This window comes from Lolium perenne, chromosome 1 (genome assembly GCF_019359855.2).
Source record: "Lolium perenne isolate Kyuss_39 chromosome 1, Kyuss_2.0, whole genome shotgun sequence".
NCBI classification, from domain to species: Eukaryota; Viridiplantae; Streptophyta; class Magnoliopsida; order Poales; family Poaceae; genus Lolium; species Lolium perenne.
In genome coordinates, this window is record NC_067244.2 from 173,109,007 (window position 1) to 173,130,229 (window position 21,223).

The window sequence follows — 21,223 nt, forward strand, 5'->3', positions numbered from 1 at the left end:
TGTTCCATACCTTTCTTGAGAGGAAATTGATATTTAATATTACCTTCCTTCATATCAATAATAACACCAACAGTTCGAAGAAATGGTCTTCCCAATATAATGGGACAAGATGCATTGCATTCAATATCCAAGACAACAAAATCAACGGGGACAAGGTTATTGTTAACGGTAATGCGAACATTATCAACTCTCCCCAAAGGTTTCTTTGTAGAATTATCAGCAAGATTAACATCCAAATAACAATTTTTCAATGTTGGCAAGTCAAGCATATTATAAATTTTCTTAGGCATAACGGAAATACTTGCACCAAGATCACATAAAGCATTACAATCAAAGTCATTGACCTTCATCTTAATAATGGGCTCCCAACCATCCTCTAGCTTCCTAGGAATAGAAGCTTCGCGTTCTAATTTCTCTTCTCTAGTTTTATGAGAGCATTTGTAATATGTTTTGTGAAAGCCAAGTATATAGCACTAGCATTAGGACTCTTAGAAAGTTTTTGTAAGAACTTTATAACTTCAGAGATGTGGCAATCATCAAAATCCAAACCATTATAATCTAAAGCAATGGGATCATTATCCCCAATGTTGGAAAAAAAATCAGCAGTTTTATCATGCAGGTTTATGATTTTAGCGATTTCAGGCAGTTTTTCGCGCTTTGCATTAGAAGTGGAAACATTGCCAACACCAATTATTTTACCATTAATAGTAGGAGGTGCAGCAACATATGGAGCATTAGCATTACTTGTGGTGGTAATAGTCCAAACTTTAGCTATATTATCTTCTTTAGCATTTTCTTCTTTTTCCCACCTAGCATGCAATTCGGCCATCAATCTTATATTCTCATTAATTCTAAATTGGATGGCATTTGCTGTAGTAACAATTTTATTATTATGATTTTCATTAGGCATAACTTTCGATTTCAAAAGATCAACATCAGCAGCAAGACTATCGACTTTAGAAGCAAGTATATCAATTTTCCCAAGCTTTTCTTCAACAGATTTGTTAAAAGCAGTTGTGTACTAATAAATTCTTTAAGCATGGCTTCAAGTCCAGGGGGTGTGTTCCTATTATTGTTGTAAAAATTCCCATAATAATTACCATAGCCGTTACCATTATTATAAGGATATGGCCTATAGTTGTTACTAGAATTGTTCCAGTAAGCATTGTTGTTGAAATTATTATTTTTAATGAAGTTTACATCAAAATGTTTTTCTTGAGCAACCAATGAAGCTAACGGAACATTATTAGGATCAACATTAGTCCTATCATTCACAAGCATAGACATAATAGCATCAATCTTATCACTCAAGGAAGAGGTTTCTTCGACAGAATTTACCTTCTTACCTTGTGGAGCTCTTTCCGTGTGCCATTCAGAGTAATTAATCATCATATTATCAAGAAGCTTCGTTGCTTCGCCTAGAGTGATGGACATAAAGGTACCTCCAGCAGCTAAATCCAATAGGTTCCGCGAAGAAAAATTCAGTCCTGCATAAAAGGTTTGGATGATCATCCAAGTAGTCAGTCCATGGGTTGGGCAATTTTTAACCAAAGATTTCATTCTTTCCCAAGCTTGTGCAACATGCTCATTATCCAATTGTTTAAAATTCATTATGCTACTCCTCAAAGATATAATTTTAGCAGGGGGATAATATCTACCAACAAAAGCATCCTTGCATTTACTCCATGAATCGATACTATTCTTAGGCAGAGATAGCAACTAATCTTTAGCTCTCCCTCTTAACGAGAAAGGAAACAATTTTAATTTTATAATGTCACCATCTACATCCTTATACCTTTTCATTTCACATAATTCAACAAAATTATTAAGGTGGGCAGCAGCATCATCAGAACTAACACCAGAAAATTGCTCTCGCATAACAAGATTCAGTAAAGCAGGTTTAATTTCAAAGAATTCTGCTGTAGTAGCAGGTGGAGAAATAGGTGTGCATAAGAAATCATTATTATTTATGGTTGTGAAGTCACACAACTTAGTATTTTCAGGAGTACCCATTTTAGCAAGTAAATAAAGCAAACTAGATCAAGTAAATGCAAGTAACTAATTGTTTTCGTGTTTTTGATATAGAGAACAAGACAGTAAATAAAGTAAAGCTAGCAACTAATTTTTTTGTATTTTGATATAATGCAGTAAACAAAATAGTGAATAAAATAAAGCAAGACAAAAACAAAGTAAAGAGATTGGAAGTGGAGACTCCCCTTGCAGCGTGTCTTGATCTCCCCGGCAACTGCGCCAGAAAAAGAGCTTGATACACGTACAGCACGCGTCCGTTGGGAACCCGAAGAGGAAGGTGTGATGCGTACAGCGACAAGTTTTCCCTCAGTAAGAAACCAAGGTTTATCGAACCAGTAGGAGCCAAGAAGCACGTTGAAGTTTGATGGCGGCGAGATGTAGTGCGGCGCAACACCAGGGATTCCGGCGCCAACGTGGAACCTGCACAACACAACCAAAGTACTTTGCCCCAACGAAACAGTGAGGTTGTCAATCTCACCGGCTTGCTGTAACAAAGGATTAGATGTATAGTGTGGATGATGATTGTTTGCAGAAAACAGTAGAACAAGTATTGCAGTAGATTGTATTTGATGTAAAAGAATGGACCGGGGTCCACAGTTCACTAGAGGCGTCTCTCCCATAAGAATAAGCATGTTGGGTGAAAAAATTACAGTTGGGCAATTGAAAAATAAAGAGGGCATGACCATGCACATACATGATATGATGAGTATAGTGAGATTTAATTGGGCATTACGACAAAGTACATAGACCGCTATCCAGCATGCATCTATGCCTAAAAAGTCCACCTTCAGGTTATCATCCGAACCCCTTCCAGTATTAAGTTGCAAACAACAGACAATTGCATTAAGTATGGTGCGTAATGTAATCAACAACTACATCCTCGGACATAGCATCGATGTTTTATCCCTAGTGGTAACAGCACATCCACAACCTTAGAACTTTCTGTCACCGTCCCAGATTTAATGGAGGCATGAACCCACTATCTAGCATAAATACTCCCTCTTGGAGTTAAGAGTAAAAACTTGGCCAGAGCCTCTACTAATAACGGAGAGCATGCAAGATCATAAACAACACATAGGTAATAGATTGATAATCAACATAACATAGTATTCTCTATCCATCGGATCCCAACAAACACAACATATAGCATTACAGATAGATGATCTTGATCATGTTAGGCAGCTCACAAGACCCGACAATGAAGCATAATTAGGAGAAGACGATCATCTAGCTACTGCTATGGACCCATAGTCCAGGGGTGAACTACTCACTCATCACTCCGGAGGCGATCATGGCGGTGAAGAGTCCTCCGGGAGATGATTCCCCTCTCCGGCAGGGTGCCGGAGGCGATCTCCTGAATCCCCCGAGATGGGATTGGCGGCGGCGGCGTCTCTGGAAGGTTTTCCGTATCGTGGCTCTCGGTACTGGGGGTTTCGCGACGAAGGCTATAAGTAGGCGGAAGGGCAGGTCAGGATGCGTCACGGGGGCCCCACACGCTAGGGCCGTGTGGGCCCCCTGTAGGCCGCGCCGCCCTAGTGTGGCGGCGCCCCGTGGCCCCACTTCGTCTCTCCTTCGGTCTTCTGGAAGCTTCGTGTGAAAATAGGCCCCTGGGCGTTGATTTCGTCCAATTCCGATAATATTTCCTTACTAGGATTTCTGAAACCAAAAACAGCAGAAAACAACAACTGGCTCTTCGGCATCTCGTTAATAGGTTAGTGCCGGAAAATGCATAAATATGACACAAAGTATGCATAAAACATGTAGGTATCATCAATAATGTGGCATGGAACATAAGAAATTATCGATACGTCGGAGACGTATCAGTGTAGTCGTGGTTGATATGATCGGAGCAGCCGATGAAGTGCCATGTACTAACAAGTTTCCCATAGACGAAGCGAGTTGACGAGGGTGCTCTCCGGCAATGCCCACCATGAGGGGCTTAGGGTTGACGGAATCCTGCAGACCAGCACGAGACATCGGATACCAAACAAACGGAGAGAAAGAGATTTACCCAGGTTCGGGGCCCTCGATGAGGTAAAACCCTTACTTCCTGCTTGTCTGATCTTAATTATCGAATATATCGGGTTACAATGGGGTAGCTGATAGGCTGTGGTGGTTGTCTCGCCGGGAAGCAAGGTTTCTGGTTTTCTAGCTCTAACTTGCAGTGGATCTACGTATTGAAGTTGACCTTCGACAGGCTCTCTCCTGGCCATTATATAGCAGGCCAGGTCCCAAGAGTTCTTGTCCGGACTCGACTAGGTTACAACAAGATATATTCTAGTCTTTCCTTGTTCGGTGTCTTCTTGCCTTGTTCATCAAGAATCCCTCTTCGAGTAGGTCTCTTTTGCTAGAACCGATGTATAGGCCCACCTTGGCTATTGGGCAATCTTCATGGGCCCCTAGTTGGGCCGGAGGAGGTAGACTAATGTCGGGTACCCGAAGGGTAATGCCCACATCAATGCTCAACCAAAAACACAAAGGGATGAATAATTTGGTGGTGTACCAAGAAGACGATAAACTAGAGTATCATTATTTATGACTCTGATGGGGAGCATATTAATGAGATAGGTGGCTATCAGAAAAGCTTCACCCTAGAATTTTAAGGGCATACCAACATGTGCAAGAAGAGCAAGGCCAACCTCGACAATGTGTTGATGTTTGCGTTCAGCAGATCCGTTCTATTGGTGAGCATGTGGACACGAAACATGATGAAATAAAGAGTTTAATTTGACATATTCACCTCCCGGTCAGATTGGACAGTAAGGATCTTTCGGTCGAACTTACGCTCAACAAGTTTTTGAAAGTTGACAAAGGCTTCAAAGGCATCAGACTTCTTTTAAGCAATTAAATCCAAGTAAATTTACTATAGTCATCAATAAAGCTTACATAATAGTCATGATGACAAACAAAAATAGGTGCAGGGCCCCATACATCAGAAAAAACTAACTACAAGGACTGATGGATATAGGATAGAGAAGCTGATGACTCTTAGCATGTTCACATGGATCATAAACTGAAGTACTACTAGTATCTCTAACACAAGGGAGTTTATTTTTGCTTATAATTTGCCTAACAATAACTAGAGAAGGATGACCTAGACGACTATGTCATTGAGACTAATGGCTTGGCGTCGAAAAAGGCATGCTTTGGTGATCTTCAGGATGATAGGGACGAAATCAAGGGATAGAGGCCGCCAACACACCTCCCTCTATGAATGATTCTCTGGATCACCGGGTGACCTAGTCCTTAATCAAAAAGAAGAAGGGGCGAAACTGTATGAAAACATGATTATCATATGTGAAGCGGTGAATGGGGAGCAAATTTTTGGACGCATTGGGAACATGTAGGACATTATGAATCTAAATTGTTTGGAAGGGTTACGAATTACAGAGTGGCCAATATGTGAAATATGCATACCTTGTCCATTGGCGGTGTTGACCTTTTCATAACCCTTGTAGGCGTCCCGGGGCGTCAGATTATTGAGCTCACCGGTGATCTACCCCATAAGCGGCATGTACTTCCTTGTCGTCGTAGTCATCATCACTGGAGCATCAGGACCATCAATCTTTGGCATAGTGTCCCTCTTTGTTGCAGATTTGACATGTGACGTCAACCAAAGGGGTGGTGCGATGACGTCCGCGACCACGACCACCTCAAGGGTTTCCACGGCCGTTGAATCGTCCTTGATAGAACGGGCGATCATCTTGTCGACCATCATGATGATCATCTCTGCGATCTTCACGGCGATCACCACGGTCATCGCGAGGACTGCCGGTGGTGTTGTAGTTGCCAGCGTGTCCATCGTTGGTGGACTGAGGGCGCCATTGTCGGGATGCGGAGTTGGCGTAGGACTCAAACTCCGGTGCAGCAGGCCCCATTAGGAGAAGTTAACGCTGATCATATGAATAGATGTGAGAGTAGAGCTGGCTGAGGAAGATGGGCGTAGTGACCACGCCAAGGGCTGCATCCAGCGCATTGTAGTCGGCGCCGAGGCCGGCAAGGATATAGGACACCAATTGCATGTCTTGCAGGGGGTGCCCGGCAGCAACAAGTTCGTCAGCGAACCCTTGTATCTTGGAGAGAAATTCTGAGGTCGTCATCTGCAGTTTCTTGGTGTTGGCGAGGGCAACCGGCAGATTGGTCACTTTGGCTTCACTTTGAGCTGCAAACATCTCTTCAATGGCACGCCATACGCCGGCGGCGGACTCGATCCGATGAACATGCGGAAGAACTTCCTGGTACATCGATTGAAGAAGGTAGGAGAGAACAGTGGGCATCCGGCAGTGGGAAGGCAACGAATTAAACTACTGCAGTTGGAGCACCGACTCACCATGTCGGGTAGCAGCTGTTTCGGTTGCATGGCTGGAGCAACAATCGCGTCGGCACGAAGTTTACCGATGGGCGTCTGGCATACGGCGACGGAGCATGGACCGTGGGTGCCGGCGCACGCGGGCAGCCAATCTCTGGCGGCACATGACGGTGCCTTCGGCGTTGAGACTACACGCATGCTCACCGGCAAGTGGTGCCCGCTATGTGTGTTCCCTACAATGGGGGGATCTGGCCTGCACGCATAGATCACTACTAGGAAAAGGCCTACCGCCGGCGAACCTAAAAGGCCCATTGCCGGCGCACCACGAGCCCGCCGGTGCGAACGAGCCGGTGATAAATGGCCACTGCCGGCGCACCAGGCAGTGCGCCGGCGATATGTCAGCTACTGCCGGCGCACCACCCAAGCTTCGCCGGCAAAGCCAAATTCCACCGGCGCACGTGCAGCTGCGCCGGCAGTAGGTCTTCCAGCACTGGCGCATGCCACATGCGCCGGTAGTAGGGCATTTAGGTGCGCCGGTAATTATATTCGAAAATTCATTTTACAGCTTTTTTCTAGCATATTACAATACATATTTGACAGCAGTATATATTTACAACGCAGTTCATATTTAGACAGCATTACATGCAATATGAGAAGCACATAGAGAGCCAAGTTTCATTTCGGTATCAATACACAATTACGCAAGTATCGTTCCGGAATGTGTTGATTCATACAACACATGTGCATATGCAACACCGAACGACGAAGTTTCACAAAGTTAGAAGTCTCGGTACATAGTCGTCATAAGTATCGTCATACACCTCACAATGTAGGTCCTAACCTAAACTACAATCACATAGAACATGACCAACATGGTCATGATGACCATCATCACGAAGGCCATGGTCTTCATCCGGTTCCTCCTCATGTCCCTCATCTCTCCCGCTAGATAACGGGCGTATCTTCCTTCCGCCTCCACCCTAGTGGGGTATCCCTTGTAGCTGTTGCCGCTGAAACGGTGCACCTGTCTCCGACAGTCCTCCCAGTCGTCGTAGACTCCAGGAACCCTCCCCTTGTACACGACATATGTCGTCGGCATCTCCATTCACAAGACAAGTAAAACGTTAGTACCAATGCAATGAACAAGTGCCAACTCAAATAAGAGACAAGTAGTATGAACTAAATAGCATGTGCCTCATACTTTGTTGGTCGAAATAAATAATAACATACAGGGATGGGGTCAGTGAGGCTAGGTAGGATGCACAATAGATTGATATTTGTGGCCATCACACCAAGCCTCACTAGCCCCACCCCGGAGTGTACAAGTGACCGAACATTTTAATCATCGGCCAATGCAATTAAGAAGTGCGAACTCAAATAGAAGACAAGTAGTACGAATTAAATAGCGTGCCTCATACTTTGTCGGTCGAAACAAATATTAACATCCAGGGATGGAGTCAGTGAGGCTAGGTAGGATGCACAATAGATTGATACTTGTGGCCGTCGCACCAAGGCTCACTGGCTCCACCCCCGAGTGTACGAGTGACCGAACATTCTAATCATCGGCGAACTCCAAATACGAGGCAAGTAGTGGTCGAGTAAATGCAAATAATTATTAAGCTATGTACGCCATAATCTTGAAATATATAGCAAAGTAAATGAAACTATAGACACATGTTCACATGCACATTCATACAACTAAATAAAAGCAACTAGTCGATTCTATGGGAATATATAGCAATTATTACAGTACGGAAGTTCAAGGACATATCGTTCAAGCTTTAGCAAGTGTTCCCGTCGTAGGATCAGGTTGTACGCCTAGGGGGGAATGGACGGCAGCCCTCAAGCGAGTTGAACGGCCTCTCATCACGCGACATCTCCAAGCGGAGTTCTATCTCATCATTAGGTGGTAGACCGTAGCCGTAGAAGAACTCGCCAGACCTATTGTTGACATCCTGCAGGATTATCGTGCAAATGAACTGCTGGATGCGACCCCAGTTCTTTCTAATCTCTCTATCGTGGACATCCGCCATGTTTGCAAACCTATTTCTGAGATTCTCTGGCAGCAACATGTCATCTGCGTACTTTATGTACTCCTGCATCTGAAGGATGGCGTACCACGCGTCCATCCCATTGTCGGGCGTCGACTGCCTGAGGCAGGGGAAGTTGATTGTGTGGGTTAAGACCAAGCCTCCTCGGGATTTCCTCTCTACTTTGAGGGGGCCTGCCTTGTTGGCGAAGCCGGTGAGAGCATCATTGAGAAGGGCCTTGATGTGGGTGTAGTCTTTCTTGTGGTCCCTACCCGAGTCGAGATAGACTGCATGCGAGTGTTGCGGGTGCACGACGATGAGGGTGCAGAACTTGTCTCTGCGGAAAACACACGGATTAACCTTTGGAAATGCAAATGGAGATATAGGATAGAATGGTAATGGGGGACTAGCGAGTGATTACTTACTCGGGGAAGTAAGGGATGAGAATGGCGCCCTTTTTAATGTTCGCCAGCATGAAATCCTCGACCTGCTGGGTGGCAATCGCCCGATCCCCAGCGTTGCAGATGATGCTCTCCCGCATATAGAAGGGGTCCATTATCGCGATGGTCGGCGTCTCCTCCTTAACAACATGGGCAGACAAGCTAAGAGCAACTAGGCGAACCACACTAAAGTGGAGCGCTTGCATGCGATAGATGCTGAAGATGTCGTTGAACCGGATGAAGCACAAGTCCGTGGGGTACTTCTCGACGAAGTTCATGCCAGTTGGCACCTTCGCCACCAAGAGAGGGTAACCAGGATCTTTTGATTTGAGAAGAAGGTTCTCCACATGCAAGACAGTCTCATGCAAGCTCCTCATATCCGGGGTGAGTTTCTTCACGACATGCTCCGGCAGCATCGGTTGACCCAAGTGATGCAGAGGTCGCCAATTGTTTGGCAACTTGTCAAGGAGTGGGACCTTGTCCTTGGATTTGGCCGCCGCCGCCTTGTCTTGGGCGTCCTTCTTATTTTGCCTCTTCCTCTTCTTGGGTTGTACTGATGGACCCTCCATCGCCGTAGTGGCCGTAGCACGGAGTGTGTTTGGGCTCAACATATTTTTGACGGCGGCGGTGGCGACCTCCTCAGGATTTTCCTCCTCAGTCGTTTCTTGAGAATCGAACAGCTTCTTGGAGCACACATATTTCAAGGCCGGCGCATCCTCATGGACAACTTGTGAAGACGTAGGAATATCCCATTGGAAGTTCTCACGTTCGTATTCCTCGGCCTCTGGCGCAGCTGGCTGTTGTGGTGGGGCGCCGACCTCTCGGCGCAGCTGGCCGTTCTGGGTGGGGCGATGAGCACGGCGCCGCTGGCTGTCGTGGAGGGACGCTGACATGTGGCGCCGCAAGGTGCTTGTCTTTGCTTGCCGTCGACCCCGAGTAGGTGTTGATCCGAATTAGGGTCTTCGGCCATAGCAGTACCCAACCCTTCAGTGAGGCCAGATTCAACGGGCTATCGTCATCGGCACCATGCGGTTGATTAGGAGGAAACAAATCCTCATAGCCCGGTAACGCCCGATCCACTTCAACCCGGTAAACGTCATCCGCCATATCTCGTGTGTGCCACTTCTTATCCAGGGGCCGAAGGATGGACCCCCTCGCGACGTCTTTGAGTTCGTCGTTTACTCTCATCAAGAAGGTGCATGGCGTCGAGAGCGCCTGCGAGAACATGTGTATGGCGTTAGAGAGAGGGCAAGGATGACGAAACTAATATATTAACTTGATGTACACATTAGTTAATTACCGTGAGGGCGTTGAGCTCGGCTAATGTCGACGGGCCAGCACATGCGGCGGCGGGCGTGCAAGTGACGGAGGGGCTGCTACCCGGCATGGACGGTGAATCCCTAGCACCAGCGACATTGCCGGCGGCCGGAGGAGTCTCCATTATAACATTGTCATTGCCGGCGGCCGGAGGAGTCTCCATTATAACATTGTCATTGCCGGCGGACGGCGGCGCCATCGAGTTGCTGCCGTCGAAGCTAACCACTTGCATTTCCGGGGGGGGGCCTTGTTTGCCACCCTCATACCACGCGCGTAGAGCGTTGAAATCTGCTTGGACTGAAGCGGCGACTTCAACTTTGACTTCAGGTACGAGTGTAGCTTTGAGTTGCGGTACCAGTTGCGGTACCAAACCAGCTTGGACTTGGGCTAGGATTGAATCCCTCATTTCCTCCGCCTCCCGCTGCTTCCTCTCATTGCGCGCATTTTTATCGGCCGCAGACGACAAGCCATAGTGATCATGCTTGTGGCCTGTACCGGCGCCAGCCACACGGCCTCTATGCGGCCTTCTCGTAGGTGAATGCTCATTGACGATGTTTAGCGCCCGTACGAGAGGCTTGTCCCATGCTACCCTGCCCGTCGACGCCTGGGACGAGGAGCCTTCGTCACCTTGTTGAGAAAGTCTTTGTCTTTCTTCTTCCTGCGGAAGAAACGTGAACCATTTAGAAATGTTGCTACTATTATATGAACAATACTTGATCTAATAAAACCGGTAAATTGCTTACTAGTTTTTTCTCCAACGACAGGACCTTCTGGTCGTTCGTGAACCAAATTATGTCGGTTACGACCTTGGGGTCCGTGACAAGTTCCCCGGTTAGTTTCTTCTTATGGTACCGCGACCTGATGAATCTTCTTTCAAGCGGGTCCTTGTACTTGAGCCAGGGGTTCTCAATGCCGGCATTTACATACGCCTCGTCCTCCTTTGCCCAATAGGGCTCCTTTCCCTCGTACCCACGGCTCCCAAGGTTGTGGTTGCCGATGTTAAGCTCCCGCATTTCCTTCCCCCACAACTTGCGATTCTTCGTCGCTTGTAGCTCTTCATTGGCCACAAAAGCATCAAAGTCCGCCTGGGAGACATGCGGAAAGGCAGAGTGGACCTCTTCGAAACCTTTGCCGTCAGCAATCATCTTCCGCACCATGTACTTATAGCTGCTGAGGTGTTTGGTGAACTTCAAGAGGGCTTGTGAGTTCACAATGTTGGATTCATCAATGGAGGCGTAGTCGCCTAGGAACTTGTATCGTGAGTGCAACCTCGCAATGAGCTGGGCTCGCAAATGCGCTTTGCTCTCAGCTCGGAGATCCGTCTCGTTGAGATTGATGACCTCTCGGAGGATACATGCCAGTTGGTTGCCATACCCCTTGGCAACATCCTTAGGCTCCACCGGCAAACCACTGGCGGGGTCCACCTCTTTGACTGTGTCTCTGCCGGTGCCGACCGTGTTTTGGCGCCTTGCCTTCCGCGGCCTCTTGGCTCCACTTGTCCCGGTGGTAGTACTCCCGGCGGCGCCGCTAGGATCGTCGCCGCTTGTCTCGCCGCCACCCCCGGCGGCGCCGGTTGCCTCATCGCCGCTAGGCTCGTAGGTACTACCCCCGGCGGTGCCGCTTGCCTCGTTGCCGCTCGGCTCGTCGGCACTACCCCCAGCGGCATCCTCCATCTCATGGTCCTCGTCGCCGCCAACACCAGCGGCCTCGGCATCCTCCTCCGTCCTAAAGAAGTGCCTATTGTAGTGCTCCTCTAACTCTTCTTGAGACGACATGGTGGCTTGCACTAATAGAAGATGAAAGAGTTAGAATTCACGGAAAAATTCGGCATGACCTTTGCTAAAAATTGGTCATGCCGAGTGCTAGAATTGCCGGAACGGAAATGAATCGACATTCCGGCACTCAATAGCAACTCAATCCATGTGTAACAGAAATGCAATTCACATATATGATACATAGCAAAATTTCAATTGATATAGCATTTGTGAACACTTGACAGCATCAATTGATATAGCACATTTTTTCAAACCAGCGAATAGCACTTGTTCTTTTTTCAAACCAGAGAATAGCACATACTGCAACCTCTACTTCTATAGCATTTTAAATCCCTGGCACCTACTGAGAACCTGTGTAGTACAATAATTAGGCAACCTGAATGCATCACCAGAACTCCGTCGATATCACTGGTTGAACTAAGCAACATTTTAATTTTAAACCAGTAGCTAAACCAGTAGTAGCATTTAGTCTCTGTCAATTTATCCACTATTAGTCTCTGCCAATTTATCCACTATTAACTAAACCAGCAGCAAGAGAGCAACATAAGCTTAATTTCATTTTCTTAACCAGAATTTGTACAGAATTTACAGAATTTGTACAGAATTTATAGAATTTAACTAAACCAGATGTTGCTATATCTTGGCATTTACAGAATTTGTACAGAATTTACAGAATTTCAGCCAGCCCACATGATGAACCATAGCATAAAATAATCTTTAGTAGCAGCATCATTGCATTCCTATTTTTTATGTACCCCTGGATCAGTAGCATGCATTTGACCAAAAGGAAGCGAAGTAAAGTTAATATAGCAGCAACTATATATGAACCACATTAGTCTCTGCTATATAGCAGCAACTATATATGAACAAAGCTACTGCATTTTCCATTTCATCTAAACCAACATAAATCAACTAAATGAACCTAGCTAGCTACTGCATTTTGCATTTCATCTAAACCAACTAAACCAACTATATAAATTGCTTACCATTTCATTTTGCATTTCCTACTGCATTCATTTTCAACCAAAAAATTAGTTTCAAACCAGAGAGCAGCATGATGCAATTTCATTTTATTAACCAGAGAGCAACATGAGCTTAATTGTTTCATTTTCTTATATATATGGCAGTGGCATATATATGGATCATTTTAAAATTGGTTTAGTTTCAAAATACAGTAGCATACAAACCAGAGAACAAATTCATTTTCTAGCATACACTAGCATACCATTTCATATAAACAAATCTACTGCATGCTTTTCATTTTCTTTTTTCAAACCAGAGAACAAATTCAAACCAGAGAAATAGCATGTGAACCAGAGAAATTAAAATAGCACATGTGAACCAGACATTAGGCATTTTCATTTAAGCAAACAACAGCATAGTCATGGATTTAAGCAACAGCATAGTCATGGACTAGAGTAGCACTTACAGTAGCACTTAGCATTTGATAGCACTTACAGTAGCATAAAGTAGCATAAAAGTAGCTAGCTACTTCACTTGCATTTCATCTAAACCAACTAAACCAACATATGTAAAGTTCATTTTCAACTTGATTGCTATATCATTTAAACCTACTGCATCATTTTATTTCTAGTTGAAAAATTACAGAGAGCATTTCATATATATAGCATGAACCATTTTTTACAATAGCATGGACTGCAATAGCATTTTCTCTGGTTTTTACAATAGCATGGACCATTAAGCATTATTAAACCAGAGAATAAATGCAGTAGAATTTCAAACAATGTAATGCAATGCAACCAGGGAACATTCTTTCTTTTTTCTCTTTCTTTTTTAAACAGAGAACTATATGAATGCAATGCAATGCAACCAGGGAGCATTCTTTCTTTTTAGGGAAGCATCTAATGTAGTAGCATTTCAAACAATGCAACCAGAGAATAAATGCAGTAGAATTTCAAACAATGCAGTAGCATAGCAGTAGCATTTTCATTTCATTTTCCTTTATATAGCAAAGATAACATAGCAATTTATGGCAGCATTTTTGCATTTCATTCTTGTTATGAGCCATGAGCATGAGCAAGCATTTTTGCATTTCATTCTTTTTATATATCAACCAGTAGCATTTTCAAGGCAGTACTACAACTTTATTTCAATTTTTGCTATGAACCCTAAACCAGGGCATCAAATTCCTATGAACCCAGGGCATCAAATTGAATTTGCTATGAACCAGGGCATCAAATTCAGAGAGTAGCGAGGGGATCGAAGAGGGAGGGGAAGAGGGAAGGGGAGAGGGAAGCTTACCGTGGCAGGTGGTGGGCGCTGGTGGAGGGGACGGTGGAGGACGGTGGCGCCGACGTCCCCGGCCTGCTACGCGCGCTCCTCTCGGCGACGGTGTCGACTGCTCCTCCTCTCGGAGGTGACGCCCTGCTCCTCCTTGCAGCGGCGTTCTCCTCCTCTCGGCGGCACGGGGGCGGGTGCAGGGCGGCGGCGCGGTTAGCTAGCTAGGGTTCGTGAATGGGGAAGGAGGAGAAAGACAGTCGCGCTTGCGGTTAAGTCCCACGTATAGCCGGACACCCCTTATTGCTGGCGCACCACCTGTTTGGTTCGCCGGGGACAATTATAACCCCAGCGAACCAAACAGGTAGTGCGCCGGCAATAAGGGGTGTCCGGCTATACCTGAGACTTGTCCCCCAGCCCTGGCTGGCTGCTTCCTTTTCTGTTTTTATTTTCTTTTTCTTTATTTCTTTATTTCTTTTCACTTTCTTTTATGTTTCTTTTCTTTTCCCACAAATCCTATACTATTTTTTTCCTTCTCTTTTCAAGATAATAACAAAGCAATATGAGTTAATTATGCATTCCAAAAAAAAAGAGTTATACATACACAAAATATTGACCAACACAATATTAATTAGTCATACATAAAATATTGGCCATGACCATATGAGTAGTTATGAATTACACAAAATATGAGTTATAGATTGCAAATAAAGTTTTACATCATCGATTGAGAAGAGTGTTTCGCTTTCTTCTTGCTTTTCTTGCTCGTCGTTGAATAATTTAGCCCCGTGTCGTGACTTCTTCTTTTGAAGGGTCGACCTGACCTCGGTAGCGTGGTCCTGCTTCTTCTTGTGGTGTATGTTGTGTCTTCGTCCTCGGATTCTTCCATCATTGGGTCTCCGACTTGTCCTTCGAAGTCTTCCTTGTTGGCGACTCCATCCATTCCGACGATGGTCCTCTTGCCTCTCCTCACGATAACACGGCTAGGCCTGGATGGGTCGGTTATGAAGAAGCATTGGTGCACGTGTTCTGCCAGTACCCATGGCTCATTCTGCGCGGTGGCGTTCGTGGACTTTGATTTGTTGGCTTCGGGTAGAAACATGGTGGTGAAATACCGGTCTTCTTTTGTGACGCTCTTAGCCCATCTGATACGGAACATCGGCACTTTCTCCCCAGCGTAGCTAAGCTCCCAGATTTCCTCGATTCTTCCGTAGTATCTAGTCTTTACGTCACCCGTCCAGGAATCCATCGTTACCCCTGAGTTCTGGTAAACACTGTTCTTGTCTTTTTCTTCTGTGTAGAATGTGTACCCGTTGATATCGTACGCTTGGTAAGTCATGATGTTGGGCGCGGGGCCATGTGACAAGGCCAATACTAGTTTATCCTTGTCAGAATCCATTGGTGGGGGATTAGCATCAATGTGGTCTTTGAACCAGCACGCGAAAGAGGAGTTGTGCTCTCTGTATATTTCTGCTTCCGTCATCATCGGCTTGCCACTGTTCTCTATCATGTTTTTGTGCTCTTTCAACCAAGGATCGATCAAGTCAATGTGTTGTAGCGCTACTAAGTTGGCCCTGTCAAAGTCGGAAGTCTGACTAGACATGTGCACGTGCAGTTCCTTCCTTCCATTTTTGTGGCCTACTCCCTCGAACCTGCGGAGGTGCTTGTTTTGAGGCAAACCAACAGGATCCTCGATGTCTAGATAATTCGTGCAGAAAGAGATGCACTCTTCGGTGAGCCAGCCCTGGACGATGCTTCCATCCGGATGTGACCTGTTACGAACGTATCCTTTAATGACCCCATTCATTCTTTCAAACGGCATCATGTTGTGCAAGAATGCCGGCCCTAGACTGACGATATCATCCATGATATGGATCAACAGATGGACCATCACGTCAAAGAATGCAGGCGGGAAGTACATCTCCATCTCACATAGGATCACCACGATCTCTTCCTGGAGCATTGCGAGTTTCTTCACGCTTATCGACTTCCGAGTTATGACGTCGAAGAAGTTACAGAGCCCAGTCAGCGTTGCACGGACATGGTCATCCATTATACCTCGGATTGCAACCGGAAGAATCTGCGTCATCATCACGTGACAGTCATGAGACTTCATGCCGCTGAAGTTTCGTTTCTTGGGGTCCATGTATCTGCTTATTAGCCCGGAGTAACCGAAGGGCACTCTGACTCCTAGAAGGCAATTGAAAAATTGATCGACCTCGGCTGGACTAAAAGTGAAGCAGGAGGGGGACAGAATAGTCCGGCTGCTTAATCCTTTTGCGCTTCGACCGCCGTCCGCCTCCTCCTCCGATCGTCCCTCTTGGGCCGGCGGGATCTGAAGCTCTTCCCCGATGCCCAAAACTTTCAGGTCGTGTCTTGCTTTCGGCCCATCTTTGGTCCGGTCCGCATGTTGAGAAGAGTGCCAAGCAAGCTCTCGCACACGTTCTTTGTAATATGCATGACATCAAGGCAGTGAGGTGTATCGAGAATTTTCCAAAGACGACAAGTCCCAAAACACGGACCTCCTTTTCCATACACCAATGAGCGGCGTCGTTTCCTTTTCTTCTTCTTCTCTCCAGGCTTTTGACGAATCTTTCCTGGCGCAGGGCACTCCTTCCAACCTTTCAGTAATGTATCGATCTCTTCGCCGCTCTTCTTACGTGGAGGTCCTCGGGGTTCATTTGTACCATCGAACAGATCTCCACGCTTTCTCCACGGGTCAGTCTTCTGTAGCCACCTTCGATGCCCCATGTAAACTGTTTTCGAAGAGCCGGGATCCTTACCAAGCTGCAAAAACATCGTCTCTTCCATGCACCTGACACATTCCTTGTGTCCATGGCACACCTGGCACGAAATGTAACCGTATCCGAGGTAGTCCTGCACCGTCGTGATCAGCGCGGCTCTCAAAGGGAAATATTCTTCCACGACGGCGTCCCATGTATCTACCCCTTCCTCCGCCCACAACGTTTCAAGCTCCTCCTTTAATAGTTCGAGATACATGTTGATATCGTTTCCTGGCTGTGTCGGCCCTTGAATTAGCATACTCATCTGTATGTACTTCCTCTTCATGCACAAACAGGGGCGGGAGGTTGTAGATCCATACAAACACGGGCCATGTGCTATGTGTGCTGCTCTGGTTTCCGAACGGATTGAATCCGTCCGTGCTCGCACCCAACCTGATGTTTCTGGGATCTGCACCAAAACTTCCGAATTCATTGTCTAATGCTTTCCACTGGCTTGCATCCGAAGGGTTCGTCAGCACTGGGTGCGCAATCCGCTCTTCATCATTCAACACTGCCTCCTTTCTTTCTGCGTGCCAGCGCATGAGCTTTGCTTCCTTGCGGTCCGCGTAGAACCGTTGAAGCCGGGGGGCGAGCGGGAAGTACCACACAACTTTCCGAGGAGCTTTCTTCTTCCCTTTCTTGTACCGTTCAGCTTCACACACAGGACATTTCGTCTTGTCCATGTGCTCCTTGCGATACATGATACAGTCGTTGATGCAGGCGTGATACTTTTTGTGGGGTAAGTCGAGAGGGCACGTGATTCTCTTGGCCTCGGCTAGACTACCAGGACACGTGTTCCCGGCAGGAAGGAGATCTTTCACGTATTCCAGGATGTCGTCGATGCTTGTGTCCGTCCATCCGTGTTTCGCCTTCATCTGCAGCACATCGAGAGCTACTCTCAAGCGAGACTCCCCCAACCCACGACCTGAGTCGTACAACGGAGTATTCGAGTCTATCTCGAGTTGCTCAAGCTTTGATTTCCGCTTGCCGCCTTTCGTCTTTTCGAGAAGCAGATCTTGAAGATGAGGGTCCCGCACGACTGAAGCTAGCGGCACCTCTTCGTCGTCGTCAAGGTTATTGTCGTCGTCAAGGTTATCGTCCTGTGCGACAAGCTCTTCATCGTCATCAATATCATGATGCCCTCCTTCTTGCCGGCCATTATTACCACCTGCTGCCGTCGCCCGATTGACCTCCGCGCCATCATCACTCATCCATTGAGTGTGTCCATGCATGAAACCATTAGTGAGCAGGTGCCCCTGCAATTTGCCTGAATACGGGTCAAACCATTTCCCTCGTTTGCATCTCCGGCACGGACACAATACCTCCGTGCGGTTATTTTCATACATGTCGATGATCGCGTGTTTCAGATATCTCATCACGATGCTTTCACTCATCTCGATAACCATTATCGCCTGCATGGTAAGATTACATAATTGATTAGAACCATGCATCCGTCGGTAGTTTTCACGGAAAATTTCGGCATGACCTTCCTACACGGTAGGACATAGGAGCGCCAGAAATGTGCCGAAACGGAAACTTAAAGAATCAACATTTCGGCGCAACGTTGGCAACTCATTTTCAACGCCAACACACACAAGCACAAGCACAACATATATATATGCCACACACGAGAGCTTTGCTTCAAATGTCCAACATACGTCGATTTCATTCCTCAATTTGTTCATTAATCACCTATTTGTTTGATATATTCGTCAACGAGATCGAGACGTCGCGCCGCTACCACGGCGTATGGAAGCCGACTTTCTAGATCTAGATCTAGATTGAGCGGTCAATGCGGGATAGTAGATCTAGATCTACATAGGGGGATGTGGGAGATGCATGTAGGAAGGGAAGATTTGGTAAAAAAATATGATTTTGTTTGGTCAAATTGGCTAAATTTGGGGTAGAAATGGGCAAAAAATAGGTGGGTTGGGAGAAGGGTCGGGTTGTGTGGAGGAGTGGAGTGGTAGTAGTGGGGAAGTGGTTGTTGAGCAGAAATAACTGCCCAGGTTACTGCCGGCGCACCAGGGCATGGGTGCGCTGCAGAACATAGCCATTTCGGCTATATCACCCCCGGGCCAGGCCCAAGAATCATTGCCGGCGCCCCAGCAAAGGGGTTGGCCGGCAATAGGGCTTGTTCCGCTGGCGCATCCCTGGGCTGGTGCGCCGGCAATGATTCTTGGGCCTGGCCCGAATCGGCCGCGGCCATGCCAGGATTTATCCCCGGCGCGTCTTTTCAGGTGCTGCGCCGGCAGTAGTGCTGCATCGCCGGCGCGGCTTCAATGTGGTGCGCCGGCAACAATTTCCACCGGCGCACGTCCTAGGTGGTGCGCCGGCACCACTTGCCTCCACCTATAGGCTTTTTCCTAGTAGTGGATCTCTAGAGGCCATAGGCCACGCCTGTGATTGCACCCTCGGCTGGCCTCCTGACCGGGGTGGTTCAAGGGAGTCCCGCTATGTCGACGGGAGGGTTGACGATGCTGCGTAGGTGGAGACCAGGGCGTGTGGCGGTAGTGCCGTCGAGTGCGGCGCCGGCGACGCACGGCAGCGAGACGGTGCGGAGGCAGAGGCGGCGTGCGGTCCTGTGGCGGCTCGATTTCCCATCTTGGGTTCGATCCCGTTCATCGCTGCGTGTGTCGTTCGGACTAATCTCTGGGCTCCCTGCGCTTGGAGGTCGGCCTTCTCCTTCTGCTCGCCGGTAACTGGCCGGTGGTGAGGGGACTGCTGGTTCAGATGAATAAAGGTTGTGATCCTAGGATCCCTCTTGTGCGAAGACGAAGATCTTCCTGATGTCAGCACTTCTTGATCTGACCGGAGCGGGGGGTTCCGGAAGGCTTCGCCGGCGAATGTAACAGCGCATATTCTGCTTAGAGTTTGCTGGATCAGGAGGTATTCGGTCGTGCGCACCCATTCTTTTATTCCAGCAGTTTGGTTCTAGAGGGAGTGGCGCGAAGCTCTGTTATTTCTTGCTATATGGAGACATTCTGTTCCATGGCGAAGTTAGAAGCAGAGAATACCATGATGGCAGGATGGAAGTGCTAGCAATGGAGGTTCAAGTCTTTATGCTATTGAGGGATTTGCTTGGTGCTCTGGGTTTCGCAGCAGCGATATGCAAGTGAAGGTGACAACATAGGTGAATTTCAGAGTCCTACCTCTCAGGGTGAAAATCCAAGGTCTAGCCTTAATTGGTTGTGCCTTGCAATAACCTTGTTGGAGGCATTGTTTTGAGAGTGAGGACTATCTTCAGGGTAAAAGCCTAAGATCTTTGATCGGATGACGACGATGCTTGTGCATTGTTACCTTGTTCGAGGTGTCTCTTATGGAGAGCCTAGAGTTCAGGTGTTGTCTTGGTGGTGGATGTATTATTGCTGCTAGGACTGGAATATCATAGCGGGACTTTTCTTTCTTAGTTTTCTTTTTCTTTTTGGTTGTGTGCATCCGTACTGCCATTAGGGTATTGCGTTGTTGCAGAGGTTGGGTGTAATTGATATCTTTTGATACGAGTATATTCCCTTTATCAAAAAAGGAGAGAACAATATGGTCCCTCGAGTGCCATGCTGCATAGTCCAGGTTGGTTTTCATCTTTGCCGGAGTGCCAGTGGACTTATCTGCCGGGACATCGACCACTTTTGGTGGCGGCGCTTGATCCGATCCGTTGAGTAGGCTGACCAGTTGGGCATCACGGATCGCAGGAAGAACCTGAGAATGCCATAGGGGGTAATTTTTGCGAGTGAGCATCTCACGCGGTGGAAGGCCGAGATTGATCGGTGGGTTGGAGGATGTGGATGCCATGGCCAGCAATCAGAAGTCAACGGCGGCGTGGAGTGATATCTACTCGGATAAGAGCATCTCCAGCCGTCTCCCCGACGAGGCCCCCAGGACACCTTTTTGTCATCCGGATGGACGAAAACGGCCCAGTCGCGCCCCGGCTCCTCATTTTCGTCCGGATTAGGCCTTTCATCCGTCCGGAGAGCCCAGGCCATCCCTGGCCCCCCAGGGTGTGCTCGGGGACTCCGAACGAGAGAAAAGCGGGGACAGGCCCGCTCTATCGGCGAGAGAACAGACGAAACCCACCACTTTGTCGACGCAAATCCCTCCTCCCCTCCCGTTGCTCTGTCGCCGCCGGCACCACCCCTCGCCAATCCGCCGACCGGTTTCCTCAACTTCGTTGTTCCTCCACCAAGCAGCCTATATTCTGCCGCCCATCGTGCCCTCTGCCTATTTTCCGCCGCCCATCGTGCCCTCTGCCTATTTTCCGCTGCCGGGCCAGCTCTCTCGCGTCGCTCCTCGTTGACACACC